Source organism: Acinonyx jubatus, chromosome A2 (assembly GCF_027475565.1).
Source record: "Acinonyx jubatus isolate Ajub_Pintada_27869175 chromosome A2, VMU_Ajub_asm_v1.0, whole genome shotgun sequence".
NCBI lineage: Eukaryota > Metazoa > Chordata > Mammalia > Carnivora > Felidae > Acinonyx > Acinonyx jubatus.
Window position 1 is genome coordinate 47,723,753 of NC_069383.1, and position 9,994 is coordinate 47,733,746.

Sequence of the window (9,994 nt, forward strand, 5' to 3'; positions counted from 1 at the left end):
CGTTTTCTGAGCCCTCCTCAGCCACATGGAGTCTTCCTGACCCTCATCTGCATGGAATTTAGAACATCCCTGCCTGTTCTAAGGAGACCCAAGCAGCCTAACTGAGAGTCCTTCAGGGGTATATGGTCCATCACAACCTTAACCTCTCCATCAGAACCGACTTCCTGTTTTCCCAAGGTTCTTCTGATCAAAGGCACCTCTAGTTGTTTAACTAGTAATCAGTGGATCCCTCCAGATCTTTAGATGGCGGGTGGACTGACCTGGCTGTGTCACCTAGTAGGGTTGACACTCTGTCAGTCTGAAGAAGGAAGACAGCACATGATTTCATACTATGGCTCCACCATTTATTAGTTACGTGACCTGGAGTAAATTACCTGCACTCACTGAGTCTCAGTTCCTCCACCGGCAGCCCGAATCCTGATAATATAGGGTGTTCTGAGGATTCAATGACATGATAGGTGTAAAGCCACAGTGTACCTGGCATACAGTTTGCGCCCTGTAAGTGACTTTAAATTGTGCATTTGAAAGGTCAGATCTATGATCTGAACAACTTCGGCTTTCTCCATTGCGTCTGGAGATAACTGATCAGCCGTGACGTGCTCTGTCAGGGAAATGTCTAATAGTTAGCCCAAGGTTTGTGTCTTGCTTGTCCCAAATTGAGCAATACACAACAGGTGTCATCATTCATCTCTGAAGTCTCACAAAAGGATGTTAAGTTCTATTTCGGTAGTTGGATGATAACACTTACCTTCACAGAACTTTGCAGTCCTTAGTTAGGGAAAGTAAAGCATGGCCCTGTGAAATAGATTACTTCTATTATCTCAAATTGACAGATGAAAGGGGGAAAAGGGAACTTGCTGGGAAGGCACCAGGCCAAGGCCACCCTGTGCTGTACACAAGCAGAATAAAACAGAGATTAACTTTTTTCCACGGGGTTCAGAGGCCAGAAGAAGGATGCAAGGCCCACAAACGTGTTTACTGAATAAAAACAGGATGACTGGGGAAACCTAGCTTGTTGGTCTGAGACAGACCATGACTCCAAGGCCTATTATTTTGAAGAACAAATGGAAAGCTCCAGGTTCAGAATGAAAATCTGAAAGTTGATCAATAATTTAGATTGTTAAAGCCACAACAAATGGAGAAAAACCTCAGCAGGCATGATTGCTCACTATCACTTTTCTTAGATTCAGAGGGCCTAAAGGCTGGCTGTTCCTTGCAAAAAAAAAAAAAAAAATGTTTGCAATATCAGTAAGTTAGGAGCAGGTGGCTGAAATAAGATGCTAACCCCTCCTCATGAAGTAGGCTCAGGAACCTATGTGTGGACCTTCCAAAGCGTTTCTCCAAATGAAACAATAAGGATATTAGTTCACACATTTTATTCATTCATTCATTCATTCATTCGTGGGCATTCATTCTAGCTAATGCCAATTTGTCAGTGGAAAAGGGAATATTGGTGCTGCAAAAATCTTAGGTCTGTTTGAAAAGCAGGATTTTTTAAAGATATGTCTACCTTCTTTCTTCAGCTATTAAAAGACTCATGGAACGAAAGAAATTTTGTTTATAATTTGGCCTATCGAGGATTAACAATGACCGTTTTGTTAGCATGAAAGCTAATTTAGCATTGAAAGCCTTCCCATCTTCCCTCTCCAAACGTATGTCCGGTTCTTCCCTTCATACATGCAACCCCTTCTCACTGTGCCCAGTACCACCCAGGTCTGACAGCACTAACCTTTTCCGGCGCTCTCCCTGCTGAGCATCTTACGTACTGTTGAAGGTGTAGTAGAAATCACCTTCTTGGAGAATCTTCCCTGATCCATAAGCCAGAATCCAGCTTTCCTTCTATTGAATTCCTCTAGTCTTCCCCCTGTACCTCTCACTTGCCAGACGCTCTGGTTTGTTTTGATGGTAATTTTGGAACATATTTTATCTCCTTACTCCATTAAGAGCCTGGGGGGTGGGGGCAGGATCCCTATCTGGCCAGCCTTTGTATTCCCTATGAGGCTTTCTTTACACACAGTAGGTGCTCAGGAGATATTTCTGGAATAAGGGAGTAAACTAAGGAAGTAAGAAATCCAGGAAAGGTTCTCATGTTCAGCAATGACTTTTCACATCAGTAGCTCTGACCACCAGGCAACAAGATGACAGGCAACACATCTGGAGCACAAAAAGAAGTCGACGGGCATGCAATGACACTGTTTTGCTGTGAACGAGAAAAACTGAAATGGTGAGAATATAAGAGTAAAATTTTGATGGAGCAAATATTTGTTTAAAAATTTTTCTTTCAGTACATTTATTTATTTTTGATAGAGACAGAGCACAAGTGGGGGAGGGGCAGAGAGAGAAGGAGACACAGAATCCGAAGCAGGCTCCAGGCTCCGAGCCGTCAGCACAGAGCCGGACACGGGGCTGGAACCCACAAACCGCGAGATCGTGACCTGAGCGGAAGTCGGACGCTTAACTGACTGAGCCACCCAGGTGCCCCAATGGAGCAAATATTTATAATCCCCACCCCCAGTCACCGGCTGTTTCAACTGGTATAATTTATTGTTTACAGAGTAGCTCTTATGTTGTTGTAATTTGTTTATTTTTGCTCTGCTCTCCTTTGAAGTTTAAAAGCAGACAAGAAAACACCACGGGGTGAATGTGGCCGTTGTGGTTGGAGATGGGCTCCCATGATTCAGACACTCTGGGGTGTTTCTTTGTGAAGGTCATTCCCTTCCTCTGTGCTAAGCACAGAATGAAATACTCCTCACTTTCAAGATTAATCCAGTGGCCGGCATTCCAGGAAGAATAGTGGGGCTATTTGTCAACTAGCTTTAAATATTTTATGGCAAATACTCTACTGTACCCTGGAAATTGGTCTTTTCGCTATCAATTTCCCAACATCGATATACTCTTTGTTGTAGTGAGAAATATTTCCCTTTGTAGTTTAAGCTGTGTTTCTCCCACAAAGATTCCTAGTCCTGTTAAAGGGAAACACTGGCTCTTCGGGGGTAACATCGGCCGTAACTAAAGGCAGAAGCTGAGAAACCTTCCCTATTCTCAGAAGAGGTGTGCAGGCGGCCAGGGGCGGGGTTACCCTGCAGACAGCTCAGAGGCTGCAGGTAGCAGCCCGGCCTCTGAACAAAAGGAGTCCACACCTGGGGTGCAGACAAAGGAAGGCCGCCTCAGCTACCCAATTCCCAGTTCACATCGCTTGCTGATTGGGGACCCCTAGTGGCGACACACAAGCCACAAGCACAGGTGTTCCTGGCTCTCCACTGAAGTGGAGAGGGCTCCTGGAGTATGGCCCTGAGTTTCCTATTTGGCCACTTAACTTGAGGGGATCAGGTGTGTGGTGCACACGCGCACACACACACTGTCTCGGACTTGAAAGATGGAGACAGAGAAACAGGAGCTTTCCTTTCTGAAGGGAAAAATCAGTTTAGAAACTCACGACGGAGCACAGAAACTCACGGACTACGTTTTCTTCTGCATGTTGGATCCTCTGGCTTTGTTCTCTGACATTTGCAATTGCAAAAATCTTTTCTGCCTTCAATGTCATAAGAGAAATCTAGGATAAACTAAAGTGAAGAGTGCCCCAAGTCTCCTCTGGGCGAAAGTGTGCAGTGAACTTGTTTCTCACGTCGTCTGGGAGTGTCTGTGGCTTTATGCTTTTACTATCAACACTTGCTTTCAGAAAAGTATCCAATGCATTTATTCCCTGCTAACTGTCCATGCATTTATGCATTCACTGATTCGTTCAGTAATGTTTCTTGAGCACTCAGTATGTGTCAGGGAGTATACTAGGCCCTGGGAAGAAAGTTGCATCCTTGCCCTGGGCTATCCTATAGTAGGATCCCCTCCACCTCTTCCTGGGCGTTTCCATTTCTACTGGGACAACGTTCCAAGCTATAGAAATGATCTCTAATTGGGAAGCATGGGTATTATCCATGCTGGCATCCACTTTCTTTTCGGCAGATTAAAAAAAATAAAATAAAACCTCCAAACCCAAGCCTCAAAGTTGACTAGATAACTGGCATATTTTCATCCACGGGGTTAGCTTGTCGGCTCAGAGAACCAAGCAGATACCCTGAATGTTCTGCGCCTTCGCCCTCACCCCCACCCCCCCTCCCCCCGCCGCCAGAAAAAGTTCTGAATCAATGTTTTCATTTCTTTCCCTGTGGCAGTTATAGATTTGATAACAAAGCAGAAAAATCTCTTTAATTTTCTTAAGGAGGGAGAGTAAGTGGGCATTGGAGGAAAGCTAAAAGACACTATATCTGGGTCAGTCTTCCGGCGTTAGAAAACACATTTTAGCCTTTTGCAAATATTCCACGTTGGTTTGTAAAAATGAGGCGTGAAGAAGTGATTCTGGAAAAGTACCGTGCGTATCTACGGAGTCAGACAGACCCCATTCCGTCCTAGTTCCTCACTTATTAGCTCTGTGATCTTGAGCCCGCTGCTGAATCTTAGTTTCCCGATCTCTGAAACAGGGTAATAATACCCCAGAGAATTTGTGCGGGCCAAATGAAGTAATAGGTGTAATAGAGCGTCTGCTGTATAGAAGCCCAGTTGGGAGTTCTGAGCACAACATGCTGTGCTTACACCTACTATTCCAGAGCAGGCTGGGAGAATAATGATCTGATGCAAAAGTAACTTCCATCTCTAGCTACCACTCCTGTGTTACATCACTTGTGTGAGTGTATATGAAGACAGAGAGGCCTGGGCTTTGGAGATAAATCCAGCTCAAATCCTGATTCTGCCACACACCGCTGGTGAGGTTGGACAGGGAACTTGGTTTTTCCTCTTTCTTAGTCTACTTATCTGTTAAAATGGAGATGATAGTGCCTCTTTTTTTTTTTTTTTTTTTTTTTTTGAGAGAGAGAGAGAGCACATGTGAAAGCAACTGGGAGGGGGGGCAGAGAATGAGGGGGACAGAGGATCCCAAGCAGGCTCTGCACTGACAGCAGTGAGCCCGATGTGGGGCTGGAACTCCAGGACCATGAGATCATGACCCGAGCCTAAGTCGGATGCTCAACCGACTGAGCCACCCAGGCGCCCCAGTAATGCCTCATCTTTAGGTAAAGGACAGTGTATGAGCGTAGTAAACAATATTAATGTGCAACACGTACTTTTTAACTATAGCAGTTCCTGAGGAATGAGTGGATGTTGCTAGGGAAGAATGTTTCAGAACCCCCAGGGAGTAGAGCGTGGCCTATAAGAAAGTACATTCAGGTCCTCTCTCTCTTTCTCACTCCCTCTCACCCCCCCCCCATACATACACATATATGCACACGTACCACACACATACACACACCCCACACAAAACGGTAATGTCTCCCGTGGGGGCATTTCCTCACCAGCATCTTTGGATAAGAATCTTGATGGAATATGAAAGTATGATACAGTGAGAGACAGGCAGGTTACTTCATCTGTCTGCCACATCTGGCCCCTGTGTGATAAAGGGAAGAAAACCAACATTTGATGATTTGCTAATACTGCCATTACCTTACCCCTCTCCGCATGTTCCCTACCGCGAGCGATACAGAAAAATCACCTGCCACATGATAACCACTTACCATGTGCCAGGACCATGCTCAGCACTCTGTATGCCTTATCATCTATTCACAACCAGCCTGAAGTGGGAATCACGGTCTCCGTTTTCCTTTGGGGAAACTGAGGCCAAAAAACTCGTGTTACATCTTAATCAAAATGTGCCATAACCCTGGTGGGAGGTATTATCATTCTCCCTTGAGCGAAGAAAACCAAAATGAGAGAGGGTAAATAATCTATCAAGGAGACAGGCATTAATTTGAACCCAGCTTTGGCTGATACTTTTCAGCACATGCTAAAACAAAATTACCCAGTAGTTTGAGTTTGAAGTTTCTTTTTGCTTTTTCAGTAAATACTTTCCTGTTTGAACCTTCACTTAGGAAAGAAATGCTTTAAACATTCATGGTTTTCTATTTGAACCTGGAAGGACATTGTCATTTTCCTTGCCTAAAACAAATCTTTGGGCAAGCCAGACTCTGGAGGCTTTGCAGGACTTGTGTTCTGACCCTGGGCAGTGACAGGCATAGTGTTAGGGAGAATAAGAGGGTGTTTGCCCAAGGAAACCAAGAATGTTCCCTGATCAAAAACTCCGTCCCAGGGGCGCCTGGGTGGCTCAGTCAGTTAAGCATCCAACCCTTGATTTCTAAGCGTCTGACTCTTGTATTCAGCTCATTCGAGCCCCACATCAGGCTCCGCACTGACATTGCAGAGCTTGCTTGGGATTCCCTCCCCCTCTCTCAAAAATAAATAAACTTTAAAACAAACAAACAAACAAAAAACTCCCTCCTATCCAGCTTCCAGATGCTGGAAGTTCCAAAATTAGAACTTTCACTTTGATTTAAACAGTGCTATGGACACATGTTCTAATCGATCAATTTTGAGGGGACCTAAGACATTCAACTAAATAATTATTTTCACCTGAATAAGTTTCCTGATTCCCAAAAGCTGATTTTAAAACCAAGGGAAAAACCAACACAAAGAACAGTGGTATGCAACCTTGAATATTTTTACAGGCTACCTGGGGGTCTTATAAAATACAGATTCATGGGGCCCCTGGGTGGCTCAGTCAGTCAAGCATCCAACTCTTGGTTTTGGCTCAGGTCACGATCCCAGGGTCGTGGGACTGAGCACCACCTTGGGCTCCGTGCTAAGTGTGGAGACTGCTTAAGATTCTCTCTCTCTCTCTCTCTCTCTCTCTCTCTCTCTCTCTCTCTTTCTCTCTCTCTCTCTCTCCCACTGCCCTTCTCCCTATTCGTGCTCTCTCTCCCTAAAATATAAGTACATACATACATAAATATATAAATAAATACAGAAATAAATTAAAAAACCAGATTCAGATTCAGCAGGTGTGGGACAGGCCCCAAATCCTGCATTTCTAACAAGCTCCCAGGTGATGTGGGTGATACGTCACCACGCTTTGAGTAACAAATCGCCTAGGGCATGGCTCACAACTCTGGGTGCACAGCAGAACCACCCAGAAGGCTTTTTAGAAATCCCAGTGCCTAGAATGCACCACAGAACAAGCCAATCAGAATCCCTGTGGGCAGGAAACAAACATCAGTGTTTTATTTTATTTGTTTATTTTTAAGTTTATTTATTTTGAGAGAGAGAGAGAGAGAGAGAGAGAGAGAGAGAGGGAGAGAGAGAATCCCAAGCAGGCTCCCCACTGTCAGCACAGAGCCTGATGTGGGACTCGAACCCACGAACCTTGAGATCATGACCTGAACTGAAACCAAGGGTCGGGGGTTTAACCGACTGAGCCACCCAGGCGCCCCCGCAAACATTAGTATTTTTGAAAGTTCCAGGTGGTTTCAATGTGCTGCTAAAGTTTGGAATCACCGATAGGAAAGATAGGATTATAATGTCAAAAGGGTCCATGGGGACCAGCAAGGGTTAATGTCGCTCCACGATTTTGCTGGGACTGTCTCTGGTGGCAAGGAAAAGAGAATCAAATTCTTGTCAAGATCTTTCATAAGATCATGTAACCATAGCCCTCTTGATGTGAGAAAACAGAATAAAATCTAACATTAGCACAAAAATTTCTTAATCAACATGGGGCGAATCATCTTTCAATTTTGTCCGCATTATGATTTTAAAAATACATTTCGCGATGAATAAGCATAAACACTAGGCACTTACTTTAGGGCCACTCCCTCTAGAGCAGCCAGCTGTCAGTGAGGCAGATGTTTGCCAGCAAATCCACTCTATCATTTCTCAATCAGAAAGAAGATTAGAAATGGGATTTTCAGCTCAGATGGGGTTGAAGGGTGATATTTATGCCAGAGAAATACTTCACGCCACAGCTAAAAAAAATTGCTTTGGGGAAAAAAAAACCCTCCACTTCTTATGTGTTATGAATATATGAAAGTGAAACCTTCATCTTGGACAGGAAGAGGCGGTATCATAGGTGATCATAGGTGAATGCATTTGCTTCCTACTTCCATTGATGCCAGACGCAGAGAGACAAAAAGTATCTTAGCTGGTTCCCTGTATCCGAAGATTTTATTCTCCTCCGGATACCCTCCCAGTCCTCAAGTTGAAACTGAAAAGGTGGCACGTTAAATAAACCAAAATGGTTATATTGGTTCATTCAGGCATGATGATTCATCTTATGTGTCAACTTGATTGGGCCATGGAGTGCCCAGGTATCTGATCAAAGATTAGGCTGGTGTTTCTGTGAGGGTGTTTTTGGGTGAGGGTAACATTTAAACCGGTAGACTGAGGAAAGCAGATCGCCCTCCCTGATGTGGGTGGGCTCCATCCAATCAGTTGAATGACTAGAACTAAAAGGCAGACCCCCCTCCGTCGAGTAAGAGAGAGCTCTTTCTGACAGCTTTCAGACTACACCACCAGTTCTTTTGTTGATTTTGAACTTGAACTGAAGCACTGGCTCGTCACGAGTCTCAAGTCTATTGGCCTCTGGATGGTAAATAAACCATCAGCTCTCCTAGGTCTCTAGCTTGCTGATGCACGATGCAGATCTGGGGCTTATCAGCCCCTATAACCATGTGCCTCCATATATAAAAGAACTGTCATGAGCCAATATATATTGGCATGAGCGTCCATATATATATATATATATACACACACCTACATATACACACATATATCCTATTGGTTCTGTTTCTCTGGAGAAACCCGACTAATAAGTCATAAATGTAATTTTTGGCACCTTTGCTATCCCTCCACACTTTCTAATTTTTCTATAATGGGCATATATAATCATTGATTTTTAAATTATGCATTGTTAAACAAGCAACAGGAAAGCTCATATGCCCTCTTACATCGCAAATGTCTGTACTTCAGATAAATGTTGCTTCTTAAGCTTCAGAACCTTATAAACATCACCTGGAGACCTGTTAAGACTGGATCCCACCCTCAGAGATTCTGATTCAGGAGGTCTGGGGGTGGGAGCTAAGTGTCTGTGTCTTTCCCAAGCTCCCGGGTGTTACTACTCCGTGAACCCTTTGAGTAGCAAGGTCTATGATAATCGTTAAGAGATCACAGTCCCTTACTAAGCAACCGTCTTTTAATGTCTTCCTGTGTTTACTCCACCAATTCAGCCCGTTTAAAAATTCTGTTGTTTTGCAATTGTCTTTCCACCTGGCTTTCTCATGGCATGAGAAGATTCTGGAGGGCAACAATGGTGTTTTGCCATTTTTGCATCTCCCTTCCCAAACCCAAGAATCTTTCCTGTAATAGAATTTTAAAAACGTTTGTAGAATCAATCGAGTGTTTATCTTTGTTCTGGTTTCCCAAGCCATCTAAAGGCAGCAGGCTGTCCTGATTTTCCACACAAAAGGGCAGAAGCCGAATTAACACAATAGGATGCTGTCTGATACTGTCTTCTCCCCGTCCAAGGAATTTAATTTTCTATAAGCCTACTTCCAAATCTCTCTGGGACAGTTATATTGAGAACGTTAATGCTTCATACCCTCTTGTGACATCAAGGCCTTTCCTACTGAACGTTAATGATCTTGGGGGATGCTGAGTTTGCTCAATTTGTATGTCTAGACATGTGAGCCCATGGAATTGTGTAGACAAAATGTTTCAATGTTGAAATGCCTTTCTCAGTTTTGACCCAAATGTGTGATATTAGATAAAAATATCCTAGAGTTATACACAGGCAATATTGACTGAACTTGACAAGTAGTTGAGTATGATGATCTGGCAAGTCTTAGGGAAAGGTCTGAGCAGTGTTACAACTTTCTACATTTTCATTTGGATTTGAGTCTTCATGTCCCCATCCTGGTACACTCTGTGTCAGACCATAATGACTAGCTTTCGTTTCTTAATGCTGGTTGCCGTCTTCTTTTATTATTGTTAGACCACTATCGGGTTCATGCAGCACTTTTAAGGCATTCAGAGTGGAAATCTTTTGCCACCACTCACCTTCCTCTGCCCTCCCACTTTTCAAACTGTATCATTACCTTCTCTTTTGCAGAGCTTCCTGTCACAG